This window comes from Arachis duranensis, chromosome 1, assembly GCF_000817695.3.
Source record: "Arachis duranensis cultivar V14167 chromosome 1, aradu.V14167.gnm2.J7QH, whole genome shotgun sequence".
NCBI classification, from domain to species: domain Eukaryota; kingdom Viridiplantae; phylum Streptophyta; class Magnoliopsida; order Fabales; family Fabaceae; genus Arachis; species Arachis duranensis.
The window spans coordinates 81862471-81879178 of NC_029772.3; the positions used below are offsets into that span (position 1 = coordinate 81862471).

The 16708-nt window shown below is 40.5% G+C and overlaps 1 non-coding gene across 1 annotated transcript; it reads left to right on the top strand.

Annotated features, from left to right (window-relative positions):
* The first annotated feature begins 965 nt into the window (after positions 1-965).
* Positions 966-1069, top strand: LOC127742612 (small nucleolar RNA R71). Its single transcript, XR_008003957.1, has one exon. It is a non-coding gene; the product is annotated as a small nucleolar RNA R71 (small nucleolar RNA).
* The last annotated feature ends 15639 nt before the right edge of the window (positions 1070-16708 follow it).

A 16708-nucleotide genomic window follows, 5' to 3' on the forward strand; every position in this document is an offset into this window, starting at 1 on the left:
GCAATGTGGTTTCGGACCTCAAAGTGATGGCATTGATGCCACCCTTAGGATTAGTTAGGGGTTGAGAAGGAATTCCACTAGAGCTTGAAGGTTAATTGGTGGAACAAGGCGAGGAGTCTAACCGGGAGACAAGAGCTTGTAAAGTGGCAGTCAGACCATTTAAAGTAGAATTCAGCTGCGTATGCATGTCTTGTTGTCCTTGTGCGAGAGAGCGGAGCATCTCGTCATTTGATGAAGAATTAGAATAAGTGATCTGAGGAGCTTGTGGTTGGTTGTGCTGGGGTCCTAGAGGCTGTCTTAGGTGAGGTGCTCTGTAAGGTTGGTTCTGATTCTACTGTCTGTTGTTGTTACTGTTATTCCACCTCTGGTTTCCATTATTATCTCTGCCTCCTCTGTTGTAGTTGTCCCTTCAACCATGGTTAGAATTGCCTCTCCAACCTTGGTTGGAATTGTCCTGCCATCCATGGTTATGGTTGCCACCTTGGTTGTAGTTGCCACCTTGATTGTATCCTTGATTTGGGCGGTCATAGAAGTTGTAAGTGGCTGCCACAGTGTTGTCTTCCTGTTGGAGCTGCGGACATTCATCAGTGTAATGACTATAATCAGCACAGATCCCGCATAATCTTTTTGGAACCAACTATTGGCTTTGTTGGGGCGGGGGAGGCTGAGATTGTTGTGCTTGTTGTTGATTCAACTGCATCTGTTTCAGTAGGTTGGTCATTTCATATATACTCTGGGTCAGAGCAGTAGTCTCTTTGCTAGAGAAAACATTAACAATGGCTTTTGAGTGGCTGTGCCTATGCCTGTGATTCCTAGTGGACTCAGCTAAGTCACTGATCAATTGCCATCCTTCATCTTCAGTCTTGTACTTTTTCATAGAACCATTACTAGCACCTTCCAATGTGGTCTTATCCTGAGGCTTCATGCCTTGTGTGAAGTAGCTGATCAACACCATCTTGCCAATCATGTGATGAGGGCATGCGTCCAGGAGATTGTTGAAGCGCTCCCAATATTCATAGAGAGTCTCAGATTCACCTTGAATAATCATAGAAATTTCTTTCCTCAATCTATCAGTAACTTCAGCTGGAAAGTATTTTTCCAAAAATTCTCTTCTAAGCGTATCCTAGTTAGTAATAGTCACTTCAGGTTGAGTGTAGTACCATTCCCTCGCCTTTCCCTCAAGAGAAAACGGGAAGGCGGTTAACAGAATAGAAGTTTCATCTACACCATGATGCCTAACAGTAGAACAGGCTGTCTGGAAATCCCTAAGGTGCTTGATAGGTTCTTGAGTAGGTAAGCCATGAAACTTGGGCAACAAGTTGATTAGTGTAGTTTAGTTCAAAATCTACAGCCACTATTGGGTGATGCACTTGATACGGCTACAGTGTAAAATCTGGGGCTCCAGCTTCCTGGAGAGTAATCCTCCTAGGTGCTGCAATGTTACCTGCATGTGAATCAACTGAATCAGTAGTAAATGAGCTTGTTTCTTCCTTAAATGGCGGTTCAAATTCGCCCTCAGATAAGACTGGTGAATCGATAACAATCACTTCACCACCCTCAGAGGCTAACTGACGTCGAGCTCGCCTAATACGTGAAAGAGTTCTTTCAATTTCAAGATCAAATGTGGCTAAGCTCGGATCAGGCAGTGACCGCGTCATTCAATGAGAAAAACATAGAGCTCATCGTAATAAAACAAAATAAAAAAATGCAACTAAATAAATTCCAACCAATGAATTAGCACACTATTGCAACTCCCCGGCAACGGCACCAAAAATTGACGAAGGCAGAAATTGGCCGATTAAGAATTTAATGGAATAAATACATTGCAAGTACAGTTCTTAACCAGTGAAAATCCGCTTATCAATTTAAAAGGGTTGTCACAAAATTAGAATAAAAATACTGGGAGTATGAATCCAGGTCGTCTCCCAACGAGTTGACAAAAGAGTGCAGCTTATTGATAAGAGGTTTTCCAAGAAATTTTAAGTTTGAGAAATAGGAAAATAAATAAGAGAATTTATGTAATTTAAATAAAGATCTTGACCGGGAGAAGATTAATTGGAAGTTCTATCCTTGTTGGATTTTTCTCAAGATCAATTGATAATTGGTAGTTGTTTCCACTTAGTTATCCTTTACTGAATAAATGAAAGTCAAGTAAGTTGGGAGTCAACTTCTATTCACAAGTTCTAATCCTCTCCCTTGGGAAGGATTACCGTTAGTGACTAGAGAGTCAACCAACAATAAACCCAATTACAATTTGACTCTTGAGTATTCCAACTCAAGATTCTCATTTTAATCAACTCCCAATCAAGTTGGGGAACTACTCCATTATCATGAATGTAGACTTCACAAAATTAAAAGGGAAAATAAAGAAAGACATGATAAACAATAATAAAAAAGATCAATTAAAAATAAAAATAGTTCTTATATTAATAAACTCTAAAAATAATCCAATTGTAACTCTGGACAAATTAAGGATATGGAAGAGTAAGTAAAAAGTAAGAAAACAAACTAGAATGACGAAGTCTTGGCGGAGGTAACAACTTTTCTCAATATCCAAATCCAAAAGCAAATAAAATTCTAAGAACTATGAATGTGTAGAGAAAAAACCTAGAGAAGGAGTAAAATACGATCTAAAAACTAAAAACTATCCTGATGAGAATCTCCCCCGAGTCTCTGCATGTTCTCCGGCTTTAGTCTATGTTTTTGGGCCAAAAACTGGGTCAAAACGCGGCCCAAAATCGCCCCCAGTGATTTCTGTAAATTCTGTAGATCGCCCATGTCACGCGTACGCGTCGTCCACGCGATCGCGTCATCCATCATTTTTCCTCGCCACGCGTACGCGTCATCCACGCGTTTGCATCATCCGTGCAGATTTTAATCCATGCGTTCGTGTCAGGAACGTGAATGCGTCACTGCGATTTTCTCCATTTCGCGCGGTCGCGTGAGCCATGCGTCCGCCTCGGTGTTCGCTGGTCATCTCCTTGATTTCTTGTGTTCCTTCCATTTTTGCAAGCTTCCTCTCCATTCTCTAAGTCATTCCTGTCCTATAAAACCTGGAACACTTAACACACGGATCACAGCATCGAATGGTATAAAAGAGAATTAAAATACACAATAAAAAGATCTCTATGAAGTAAGTTTTCAACCATAGAACAACTTTGGAAAGGAATTGTAATATCATGCTAATCACATGAATAAGTGGGTAAAGACTTGATAAAACCACTCAATTAAACACAATATAAATCATAAAATAATGGTTTATCAGTCACAAATGGTCATTACATATTAATGGTATGCAAGGTAGTTAAAGATTCAACTGCTAATTTGCAATTACCTCGGGTCTGAGAATTAGATTCGGTTGCATTCCGGCATTTTCTATATCGACAATTCCAAGACATATGCCCTGGTCTCCTGCACCTGTAACATACGTCTAGTCCGGCCCTACATGGTCTGTTTGGATGGTATTCGGTGCATCTCGTGCACTTCAAATCTTCTAGGTGAGTACTAGTCTGCCCCTCTGAATCCTATCCCTAACGGTTGTCACCCATTTGATCATAGTTCCATTACTTAGAATGGGCAGCGACATAACGACTTATTTTGAAACTTTGGCTCCTAGGTGTAATCTTTCTCTTTTTCTTTGCGAAGGATTCCCATGATTACTCCTTGCTACCTCAGTCCTCCTTGAGCTTTCTCTTATTGTCTGACCCGTGTTAACTTGCTCCGAATAACCCACTGGTACTCCAGTACTCGGAACATTATCTCCAACTTCATATTTATTACCACCATCGTTGCCAGCTCCAGCTTTTGGTTCCATTCCATCCATCACTCGGATGGTCGCAGCAGCAATAGCACCAAGGGCAGCGACAACACTCGTCATTGCGGTCATGAAATCGGTTAAACTACCTACTGGTACGGTTACCTCATTAGCTCTCCGTCCTTGACCTCGATTACGCTCATGACCGTGCCCACGAGACGCCCTCTAGTTCTTATACACACCAAACAATCAATATCAAGTTGATCAGTCACAATATCGAAAGTCTAGTGCTTCAAAGTCCCAAATGCATGCTCATGAACATTTATGCCAGTCATATCAGTCAGATATTCTAATAGCACATAAGCACAGACATAGAGAATGCACAGAAGCATAGTCAGTCTGTCCCGCAGGCTCTACAGGAATGAACTGATCTGATACCATAATGTAACATACTACCACACAGAGTCTTATGCTTAAGTCATAAAACAGAGGTGGCGAGGTATTACGACCTCTAAAAAGAAAATATAGTACGTATAGTATTGCAAAAATGTTCATAACTAGGAGCCTTTGAAGAAAAGTGGGTAAATCAAAACCGACAAATCAAAAGCGCAACACTCCGAATGATAACGTAAACGAACAGTTAGAGATTAAGCTAAAGCGAAGAGATATACAAAAGAGTGCCAAAATACATATATCAAGACTCGGGACTCAGCTTGCGAAGATAACCGGTCCGAGCATACAGTATACATACATGTATAGTAAGGAAATTCCAAAAGACAACCCAAAAGACATTAAACAAATCCTGCTTCTCCAAAATAACCTCTAAAAGGAGTTACCAAATATATATATATTATATACAGTGGAGAATGTAAATATCTAGACAAGTATATAAGATCAAAATAAAATCCCCGAAAACTAAGGATATTTGCCAAAAGGAAGTCTCCAGCATGCCTCAGTGAGGAGCCTCACGTCCTGCATCTGAAAATCACAAAATCTGCATGGGTGAGAACCGGAGGTTCTCAACATGGTAACAGTGCCCAAATATCTAACATGTAATGTCCTAGGAAAGCCAAAGGCACTCCTAGAACTTCCAGATTATAACTAAAGCGTATAAACATAACTACACCATAACAAATATAAATAGGCGACTAACTTAAGGATCTTCAATCTAACTATTTATCCCCTTTCTAAATCCTGCAAACCTCCCAACTGCCAACAGTAGTGGAAAAGCAAACACAAGTATATCAAGCAAAGAATGCACAAGTAGGAAGTAGATAAGGCAACTAGGCAATTAGCAAGTAATGATGCAATCATTTAGGCATTCCAAACAAATCACATATAATGCATATGATGCATGCCTGTCCTAGTGGCTGATGAGTCTCATCTGTCGGTTATAAAGCCAACCCGACAAGTCCTGGTAGCTAACCATTGGACTGTCCCTCTGTCGCACATCCCTAACTCGAGTTATCCACAAACATAATTATAATATATAATCCAACACCTTCACTGGTGTATATTTATGGGAACGAGCTCATCCGGAACTTTCACAGTGTCCGGCCACACTTATGACATAGGGTCAGCAGAGTATCGAGTCTCCACCTGGAGCATGTAGTGGCTAGCCACTGCTTTCACCCAGGGAAACTTGTATCTCAGATAGGTGGAGTGCAAACAATCATAATATCAACAATTCAATTCAGCATATATGCATTAAATCACAGCCATACATTAATATTCATCTTAGCCATCCGGCTTTCAAATCATAGTACATAATTAGCCATAATCGCCATCATACACCGCCATTCGGCTCATAACATGCTCAGCCATTCGGTTTATCTTATATATACAACACTCCACCACCCTCCTCAACAACTCATATCACCATTATTAATCATATTCATCATAACATCCCTTTTCTTCTCCCACAAGTTACCCTCTCCCCTAGTTGCTCTCAATCACTAGGTGTTCTATACCAATTTAAGGTTTAAGGGATAAATTTGGGGGTTTATATGCATAAATAACATCTCGGAAGGTTACGAGCTTGTTGAAAATGTGACGATCTTGAAAACAAAGTTTTGGAAAAGAACTGGGTCGTGTGCGTACGCACAGGGGTGTGCGTGCGCACGCCCAGAAATATTTTTAAACGTGTGCATATGCACAGGTTTGTGCGTATGCACAGAAAGCAAAATCTTTAGGGTGTGGCACGCACACAACGTGTTCTAGCGCCACAACCAGTGTGCCATTCCCAACGTGTGCGTGCGCATAGGCTTGTGAGTACGCACAAGTCAAAATCCTTCGTTGGTTGCGCGTGCGCACAGAGCGTGCTAGCACTGCCACCAGTAGCCCTGTCTTCATGTGTGCGTATGCACAAGGATGTGTGTGTGTACAAGACCAAATTCTTGCTGAGTGTGCGTGCGCACGGGACTGTACGTGCGCACACAAATTAGAAACCACAAATTCTCTAGAAGTTGCAGAACTCAGGTTTTTAACCCAAATTTCCAATGATCATATCTTGTTCCACAATATTCGGATTTTCACCAAATTTAAACCATTTTAAAGCTTATAAAATTATCTTTCCATTGATATAAAAATCATCAAATTTCGAAAACAATTTCTCAAGATATGATCCATCGAAGTTCATCAAAATTCCAATTTTACCAAAACTTATAAACTCCCAATTTTCAAATGTACATTTACCAATTCTCATGTGAAACCATTCAAAACTCAACCACTCCAACATCAAACATTTCCATTCCTCATTTAATCAACAACCCACAAATTCTTCCACATTTAACCGAATCTTAACTCAATGATCCAATTCGTAACCAACACTTTATATCACAATTCCCAATCAAACATTCCAAATTTATCATTCACCATATGTACATACATATATCAATCTCACCCATTCAACTCATGTTCATCAACAAGATTCTCACCAATTATCATCCATTAAGCATATTAACCCACATCATATACAACTTTCACATATTGCAACAACAATTATCATAATTCACAATCATCCAACCACTACTCAAATACTCATCTCAATCCAAATTATCCAACAACTGCATCAACATTCCACAATCCACTAAATTCATACACAACAACAGAATTCTTTTCAATCCATCAACAACATTAATAATTCAACTCCTATCTTAGGGTCTCTAGCCTAAGTTTTCACACCACATTACATTTTAGATATATGAAACCGAAACCATACCTTGGCCGATTCCCGTTCCACCCGGAACACTTAGATTTTCACCTTTCAAGGTTCTCAAAGCCTCAATAACACATTTCCAAGCACCAAGTTCCTTTCCAAGCATTCCAAAACCACCAATCAAGCTCCAATACACATATACATAAAGCCTAAGCCATAATATCACATTAAAACACAATAACTCAATACCCAATACCTCAAATTCAACATTATTACTAGGGTTTGAGGTCTCTTACCTTACCCAAGGATCAAGGGAGCAAGAACAAGCCTTCTCGTCAAGCTAATTAGATCCTATAACACAAAGAAACTCAAAATCTTAACATTTTGCCTAAGAAACTCAAAAATCAAGGCTGGGAATGCGAAGAAGAAAACAGGGATTAGCTCAAGATTTCTTGTAGTTTAGAGCTCGACGCCGCGGTCGCGTGGCAACAAACGGTCCGTCAATCGGAGCTCCGGATCAAAAGTTATCAACCATGGAAGTTGGAAGTGAATAGGAACAAGGGTTTTCAATCTTCCCCCTTTCCCTTTCTTTGTGCAGTGTGTGTGTGTTGTTTTGGGGAGAAGAGAGCTGAGCTCTCATTAATAAATGAGGCTTGGCTGGGACCTTGGACCCAACTTGGGTCCGGTTGGCCCGGTTTGGCCCGTTCGGCCCAATGTTGGGCTGTTTTCTTTAAAATTAGTGTTGAAATTCTCGTTTTAAATTTTTCTACCACATTAAACCATAAAAACCTCATTCCTCCCTTTCTAGAATATATTTTAATTTATGGTTAATTAGTCATAAATTAACCGGATTTTACATATAACATCAAAGATCCCAAAATCTCAACACATTTCACCATGAAACTCAAAATTTAGGGATGAAGAGCTGAGATGATTTCGTGGCTTACCTAAAGAATAAAGTAATGGTTTTTGTAGAGATCTTTGCATTGAACGCGTGGCCGTAAACGGTGCGGCAGTTAGAGCTCTAGATTAAAAGTTATGGTGGTTTGAAGATCAACCAAGGGTTAGAACTTGAGAGTGTTCTTCCTCCCTGGCCTCCATTTCAGCGCGTTTCTTGAGTGTAGTGAGGAGAGAGAGTGCTGAAATGAGTGTATTAGGTTTAGTTTAGTTGGGCCAAGGGCCCAATATGGGTCCGGTTGGCCCGGTTTGGCCCATTCGGTCCAATCTTGGTTCGAATTCTACAAAATTGGTCGCAATTCTCGTCTCAATCTCCTCTATCATATTTAGCCATAAAAATCACATTTTTTAGCTTTCTAGAATAAATTCTCATTTATGGGTTAATTAGCCATTAATTAACTGGATTTTACAATCTACCCACCTAATTGGGAATTTTTCCCATAAAATTCAAATTCAATTAGCTGAGAATAAGTGCGGATAATCTGTTCGCATCTCCGACTCAAGCTCCCAAGTGTGTTCCTCAACACCGCCTCAACTTCATGCCACTTTGACTAATGAAATCTCTTTTCTATGCAACCGTTTGATACTAGTATCATCAATTCTGACTGGAGCCACCAGAAGTGTTAAATATTCTTTTAACTGAACCGATTCAAGTTCTAACACATGGCTTGCATCAGGAGTGTACTTCCGAAGCCGCGACATGTGAAAAACATCGTGCAGGTTCGAAAGATGAGGTGGTAGAGCCATCTAATATGCCACCGGTCCAATCCTCTCTAGGATCTGAAACAGACCAATGTACCTAGGATTCAACTTCTTTGCTTTAATTGCCCTACCTACTCCCGTGGTTAGAGTGATCTTAAGGAAAACATGGTCTCCTTCCTCAAATTCCAAGGGCTTCCGCCTCTGATCGGCGTAACTCTTCTGGTGACTCTGCACCGTAAGCATCCTATCTCAAATTTTTTGACTTGTTCAGTGGTCTCAGCTATCATCTCCGACCCCAACAAGCCTTTCTCCCCAGCTTCATACCAACATAGGGGAGATTGACATTTTCTCCCATATAGAGCCTCATACAGAGCCATTTCGATGCTCGCATGGTAGATATTATTGTATGCAAACTCCACTAGCGGCATATAGCGATCCCAGCTTGCCGGATGGTCTAGAACACAAGCCCTTAACATATCTTCCAATGTTTGGATCGTCCTCTCAGATTGACCATCTATTTGAGGATGGTAAGCCGTGCTCAAGCTTAATCGGGTTCCAAAAGCTTTCTGAAATACACCCCAAAACCTCAAAGTAAAACAAGGATCTGTATCAGAGATTATAGTAGCAGGTGCACCATGAAGTCTCACAATCTCCTTTATCTATAACTGTGCTAGCTCCTCAAGGGTATAAGTCATCCAAATGGGTAAAAAGTGAGCTGACTTCGTCAGTCGGTCCACGATCACCCAGACAGCATCAAAACCAGCCCTAGTACTTGGCAATCCAGACACAAAGTCCATTGCAATACTTCGAGACATACTCCGCCACATCATTCTTCATACCCGGCCACCAAAACATCGCCTTTAGATCATGGTACATCTTAGTACTTCCCGGGTGAATAGAGAATCCGCTTTTGTGTGCTTCCTTTAGAATATCTTACTGCAAAGTGCCAACATCCGGCACAATGATCCTACCATTGAATCTCCATAACCCATCTTTATCCTCCAACACTTTCCACTGTTTTCCTTGCTCAATAGCCGGTAACACCTTCCATAACGCTTCATCATTCTCATGAGCCTTTAGGAGTTCGGATTTAAAATCACTTGAGATTTGTAGTTGACTCAAACACAGAGTCCCAGACACTTCTTGGACACTAATTTTCAGACTCTCAAATTCCTTGAGCAACTCCTCTTCTCGAAGCATCATCCAAGCAGCATACAACGACTTTTGACTTAACGCATCCGCCACTACATTCGCCTTCCCCGGATGGTAATTCAACTCAAACTTTAAGTCCTTTAATAATTCCATCCACCTCCTTTGTCTCATATTAAGCTTTTTCTGATCAAAGAGGTACTTCAAGCTCTTGTGATCAAAGAAAACTTGAAACTTAACCCAATAGAGGTAATGCCTCCACACCTTTAGTGCATACACAACCGCAGCGAGTTCCAAATCGTGTGTAGGATAATTAACTTTATGAGGTCTCAATTGACGTGAGGCATACACCACCACATTACGATGCTGCATCAGCACGCACCCTAGTCCCTTCAATGAGGCATCACAGTACACCTTGAATGACTCATTTGGTTCAGGTAACACCAACTCAGGTGCAGTGGTCAACTTTTTCTTCAACTCCTGAAAGCTCTCTTCTCACTCAAGAGTCTAAAAAAATGGTGTATCCTTGCGGGTTAACTTTGTCAATGGCAAAGCTAATTGCGAAAAGCCTTTGATGAATCTTCGGTAATAACCAGCTAAGCCCAGAAAACTCCTTGTCTCAGTTACTATGGTTGGTTGCTTCAATTCCATCACTGCCTCTACCTTAGAGATATCTACCGCTATCCCCTATTTACTCACTACATGCCCCAAAAACTTCACCTCACTCTTCCAAAATTCACATTTGGACAGTTTCGCATAGAGTTTCTTTTCCTTTAGTATTTACAACATGGTCCTCAAGTGTTCTGCATGCTCTTCTTTAGTCTTGGAGTAAATCAGTATGTCGTCGATGAAGACAATAACGAATTTATCCAAAAATGGACGAAAGACTCTGTTCATATAATCCATGAACACTGCAGGAGCATTTGTCAACCCAAAAGACATTACAGTGTACTCGTAATGACCATAACAAGTCCTGAAAGCAGTCTTAGGGATATCCTCACCCCTCACCCTTACCTGGTGATAACCAGATCGCAAGTCGATCTTGGAGAAAACCTCAGCTCCTTGTAACTGATCCATGAGGTCATCAATTCTTGGCAACGGGTACTTATTTTTTATTGTGACCTTGTTTAGCTGCCTGTAATCCACACAGAGCCGCATACTCCCATCTTTCTTCTTTACCAGTAACACTGGAGCACCCCACGGAGAAATACTTGGTCGGATAAACTTCCTACCTAAAAGATCCTTTAACTGAGACTTTAGCTCGGCCATTTCTAGTGGTGATATTCTATAAGGAGCACTCGAGATTGGTCCTGCCCTCGGCACCAACTCAATAGCAAACTCAACCTCTCAGTTAGGTGGAAATTCATCGATGTCATCGAGAAACACTTCTGGAAACTCACACACAACCAGAATTTGTTCCAATCTTTGATCATCACCAAAACACCCGCAGTTAACAACAAGATACCCTGACATTCGGTTTCCAAACAATTCACCATCATAGAGTTCAAGTAATAACTATTTACCACAACTGGTCCTTCTGTATCTTTCGGCATGAAGCACACTGTTTTGGTAGAACAGTCAAGCAGGACATGGTTCTCAGATAACCAGTCCAATCCCAAAATGAGATCAAGTCCAATCATTGGCAAGCAGATTAAATTATGGACAAAATCGCGCTGCTTGAACCTAAAGGAAACTTGCGGGCATCCTAGCCTAGTTACCATGGCTTCATGGGTAGCATTATACACCTTTAGGTCATAACCTAAAACTACAATCTTCAAGCCTAGCTCACTAGCTTTATAGAATGCAATGAATGAATGCGTGGCTCCCAAATCAAATAAAGCATTTAAAGTTTGACCAGTCATTTCATAGTTACCTCGGATAAGTGTCTCAGATCCCTTAGCACCTATAGCTGAGGTGGTGAATACCTGACCAGTCTGTTGTGACTTCCCAACACCTTGTTTCTGCTTCTCTGGATAGTTTGTGGGCTTATGTCCTGACTTACCACAGGAATAGCATAAACCCCATCCGGCCTTACACGGGGCTCCCGGATGGTGACTTCCACACCTAGCACAAGCTCGCTCACTCTAAGGCTGCTTCCCAAATCTCTCCCCTTGGGAGTTGTTGTTGTTGGCTCTCTTAAAAGAGCCTCCCCGCTTGAAAGGCAGATCTCTAAGTGAAAAGTTCTTCCCTCGGTTCTGTGGGAATGATCCATTATGATTTCCTCTCTCTGTAGCCGCCTTCTTCACACATTTTTCAGCAACCCTACACTTGTTCACCAACTCGGAGAAAGTTTTGATTTCCATTGGTTCCTGAGCTTCATTTCCATCGTTGCCATGGTTGTTCATCTGTTGCCCAAGAGCCTCTGCAGTGGCCTGCATAGCAGCAGCCATGTTCTCCAATGTTGCCAGAAAGTCTACCGGGTTATTTGGGTTGGCTCCCAGTCCCGAAGGTTAGTACGACCTCTCCCACGGCCTCTACCGCATCCATGAGGCGCCATCTGGTTCCTATACATACCAAACAATCGATATTAAGTTGATCAGTCTCAATATCGGAAGTTTAGTGCTTCAAGGTCCCAAATGCATGCTCATGAATGTTTATGCCAGTTATATCAAGTAGATATACTAATATCACATAAAACACATACAGAGAATGCACATAAGCATAGTCAGTCCGTCCCTCAAGCTCTATAGGAACGAACTGCTCTGATACCACAATGTAACACCCTACCATACAGAGTATTATGCTTAAGTCATAATTCAGAGATGGCAAGGTATTATGACCTCTAAAATAAAATTTTAGTACACATAGTAGTATGAATGATTGAGTATAACTAGGAGCCTTTGAAGAAAATGGGATAAAATCAAAATCGTAACTTGAAAGCGCATCGCTCCGATCGATAACGTAACGAACAAATGATAAACTAACGTGAGATTATATATATATACAAAGGAGTGTCAAAAACAGGATTATCAAAACTCAAAATCCGGTTGCAAAGATAACCGGTCCGAGCATAGTAATATATACATGTAAATAAAATAAGAACCCCAAGGAAATCCAAAGGGACACAAATACAGAAAACCTATTCTCCAAAATCCCCTCTAAGAAGAGTCATCACAGTTTGTATTATTTAGTGGAGATAAAAGTATCTAAACAAAACATATAAACAAAAATAGAGTCCCGAGAAACAAGGATCTTCGCTAATCCAGAAGACTCCAGCATGCTTCAACGAGAAGCCTCACGTCCTGCATCTGAAAATCACAAAATCCGCATGGGTGAGAACCGGAGGTTCTCAGTATGGTAACAGTAACCATATATCTAACATGTAATGTCTTGGGAAAGCCGAAGGCAATCCTAGAACTTTCACCAGATAAAATTCAACGCTTATAAACAAGCTAAACCATAAATGGCAACTGACTAAAGATTCTTCAGTATATCTAATACTTCCCTTTCCAATTCCTTCAGACCTCCCAACCACCAGCAGGAGTATAAAAATGGCAAACACAGTTATATCACACAAGAGATATACAAGTAGGAACATATAAAGCATTTAGACAATTAGCAAGTAATATGCAGTCTGATAGGCAATCTCAAACAATTCACATAGTATGTATATGGTGAATGCCTATCCCTAATAGCTGATGATATCATCTGTCGGTTATATAGCCAACCTGACATGTCCTGGTAGTTAACTATTAGACGGTCCCTCTGTCGTGCTTCCCCAACTCGAGTTATCCTCGATCATCATCATGATCATAATCATAATCCATATCTAACACCCTCACTGGTGTATATTCACGGGGGCGAGCTCATCCAGGACTTTCACAGTGCTCGGCCACACTTACGACATAGGGTCAGCAGAGTCTCGAGTCTTCACCTGGAGCACGTGGTGGCTAGCCATTGCTTTCACCCAGGAAAACGCGTATCTCAGATAGTGGAAGTGCAACATTCACATTTCATTCAATAGCATATATACATTTATAATCGGCCATAATCAACAATGGCTCCGCCGTAACTCGGCAATAACTCAACCATTCGGCTCACGGTTCAATCCAAAACTAGCCAATTTATCAATAAATACAGCCCTTCGGCTTATGGCATGCACAACACTTCCACCGCCATCCTCCGTATCTCATATAATCATCTTTGATCATCATTGATCATAACTTTTCCCCTTGCTTCATTTGCAAGTTACCACATCCCCTAGTTCCTTTCTCATTGCTAGAAATATGATAATGATTTAAGACATAAGGGGTGAGATCGGAGGCTTAGAAGTATGAAATTTGTCTTTTAAAACTCAAAAATCAACTTTGGCATGAAAATAAGACCACGCGTACGCGTCCTCCACGCGCACGCGTGGATGGCCACAAAGTTCATTGACGCGTATGCGTCGCCCACGCGCACGCGTGGATGGAATTAAACACCCACTGACGCCTACGCGTTAGCCACGCATACGCGTGGGTGCGTTTGTGCCCCAGGCACAACACTGGCACAAAACAGGCACAACTCTCGGGAATTTTGGCTGAGCATTGGGTGCAGCGCATCGACGCGCACGCGTGAGCCACGCGCACGCGTGGATGGCGCATTTCTGAAAAACAACACATACGCGTCAGGCACGCCTAAGCGTGGGGGTATTTTCCTAAAAAAATTTCTAAGTTAAAAACTGCAGAATTCACAGATTCAACCCCCAATCTTTCAACGGGCATATCTTCTTCATTTTAAATCATTTTTCACCCGTTCTTCAAACGACATGGACATCCCATATCCAATTTCATTTCTAAATAAGTTTGGCATAAAACGGGGATCCAGAGTCCAAGTTATGTCCCGTCAAAGTATGCCTAAAAACTATATTTTCATACAAAACCACAAAGTGCCATTTTCAAAACAAGCCATTTTCCATCCTTTTCAAAATCAACCAAAACATGCCAATTTCAACCCTTTTTGAAATCAATCAGAATATACCAAAATCAACATCAAGCCTCCTCAACAAATGGCTAAATCACAACTCATTAACATGTCATACATCAATCCTCATTCCAATTTCCAAAACACCATTCCCAATCAATCATCATTACACATAACACATATCATACTCACCATTAACATGGTTTCACCCACAATTCAACCTCAATCATTCATCAAGCATATATCACAACATGCATTTTTCTCATGTATCACACCAACAAGGTATCAATATTCATAATCACATATATGACCACATCATATATCTCAACCATTCAACCACATCAACAATTCAATGCCTATCTTAGGGCCTCTAGCCTAAGTTTTCTCACCACATTACATTTTAGATACAGGAAACCAAGACTATACCTTAGCCGATTTTCCAAGCTCAACCGGAGCACTCCCAAATTACTTGTCCACAAGCTCTCAGGGTTCTAACACCTCCAAGAACAGATTTTTCAAACACAAAGCTCTCTCCAAGCTTTCCAAAATCACCAATCAAGCTCCAAAACACATATATAATGCCTAAGCTACGATATCACACCAAAAACACAATAGCTCAATACCCATAACCACAAGTTCAACATTCTCACTAGGGTTTGGGGATCTTACCATACCCAAGGTTCAAGGAGACAAGATTAATATTCTCTTTCAAGAGAGTTGGGTCCTAAAACATCAAAGCGCCCAAAATCTCAACACATTTTATCATGAAACTAGAAATTTAGGGATGAAGAGATGAGATGATTTCATAGCTTACCTCAGGAATAAAATAGTGGGTTTTGTAGAGCTCTTCGTGGTGAACATGTGGTCACAAACGGTGTGGCAATCGGAACTCTAGATCAAAAATTATGGTGGTTTGAAGATTAACTAAGGGTTAGAACTTGAGAGAGTGTTCTTCCCCCCTTGGCCTCCATTTCAGCGTGTTTCCTGAGTGTAGTGAGGAGAGAGAGTACTGAAATGAGTGTATTAGGTTTAGTTTAGTTGGGCCAAGGGTTCAATATGGGTCCGGTTGGCCCGGTTTGGCCCGTTCGGTCCAATCTTGGTCCGAATTCTACAAAATTGATATCGTAATTCTCGTCTCAATCTCCTCTATCATATTTAGCCATAAAATCACATTTTTTATATTTCTAGAATAAATTCTCATTTATGGGTTAATTAGCCATTAATTAACCGGGTTTTACATTCTACCCACCTAATTGGGAATTTTTCCACAAAATTCAAATTCAATTACCTGAGAATAAGTGCGGATAATCCGTTCGCATCTCTGACTCAAGCTCCCAAGTGTGTTCCTCAACACCGCCTCAACTTCATGCCACTTTGACTAATGAAACATCTTTTCTACGTAACTGTTTGATACTAGTATCATCAATTCTGACTGGAGCCACCAGAAGTGTCAAATCTTCTTCTAACTGAACCGATTCAGGTTCTAACACATGGCTTACATTAGGAGTGTACTTCCATTCGGTCCAATCTTGGTCCGAATTCTACAAAATTGGTATCGCAATTCTCGTCTCAATCTCCTCTATCATATTTAGCCATAAAAATCACATTTTTTGGCTTTCTAGAATGAATTCTCATTTATGGGTTAATTAGCCATTAATTAACCAGGTTATACAAGTAAATTTTGGATTTTGGTCTCCAACACATTAAAGCCACTTTCATAACTCTTTTTCCATAAAAAGAATTGCGATTCAACTCTATCAGGGATATAGAAGGTTTTCAAAGAACAAGGGAGTGGTTTGAATTTGCACGAATTATAAATGTTCGAACTTATGATGTTATTTCAGTTGGTTGTGGTTACGAGAATGACTCTAATCTATACGTGTCTAAGGACTAGAATAGATTAAATATTATTTAAGTAATTTATTTCTAATATTGGTATTTGATTAAATTAGTTTTAGAGAAATTTAAATTGTTGACTCAATTTATATATTACGACTATTCTTTTTGAATATATTATTTTTACTTTTTTAATATAAAATTTCTTTTTTTTTCTGATTTTTAAGTTTATTTTCTTTCTTAGATATATG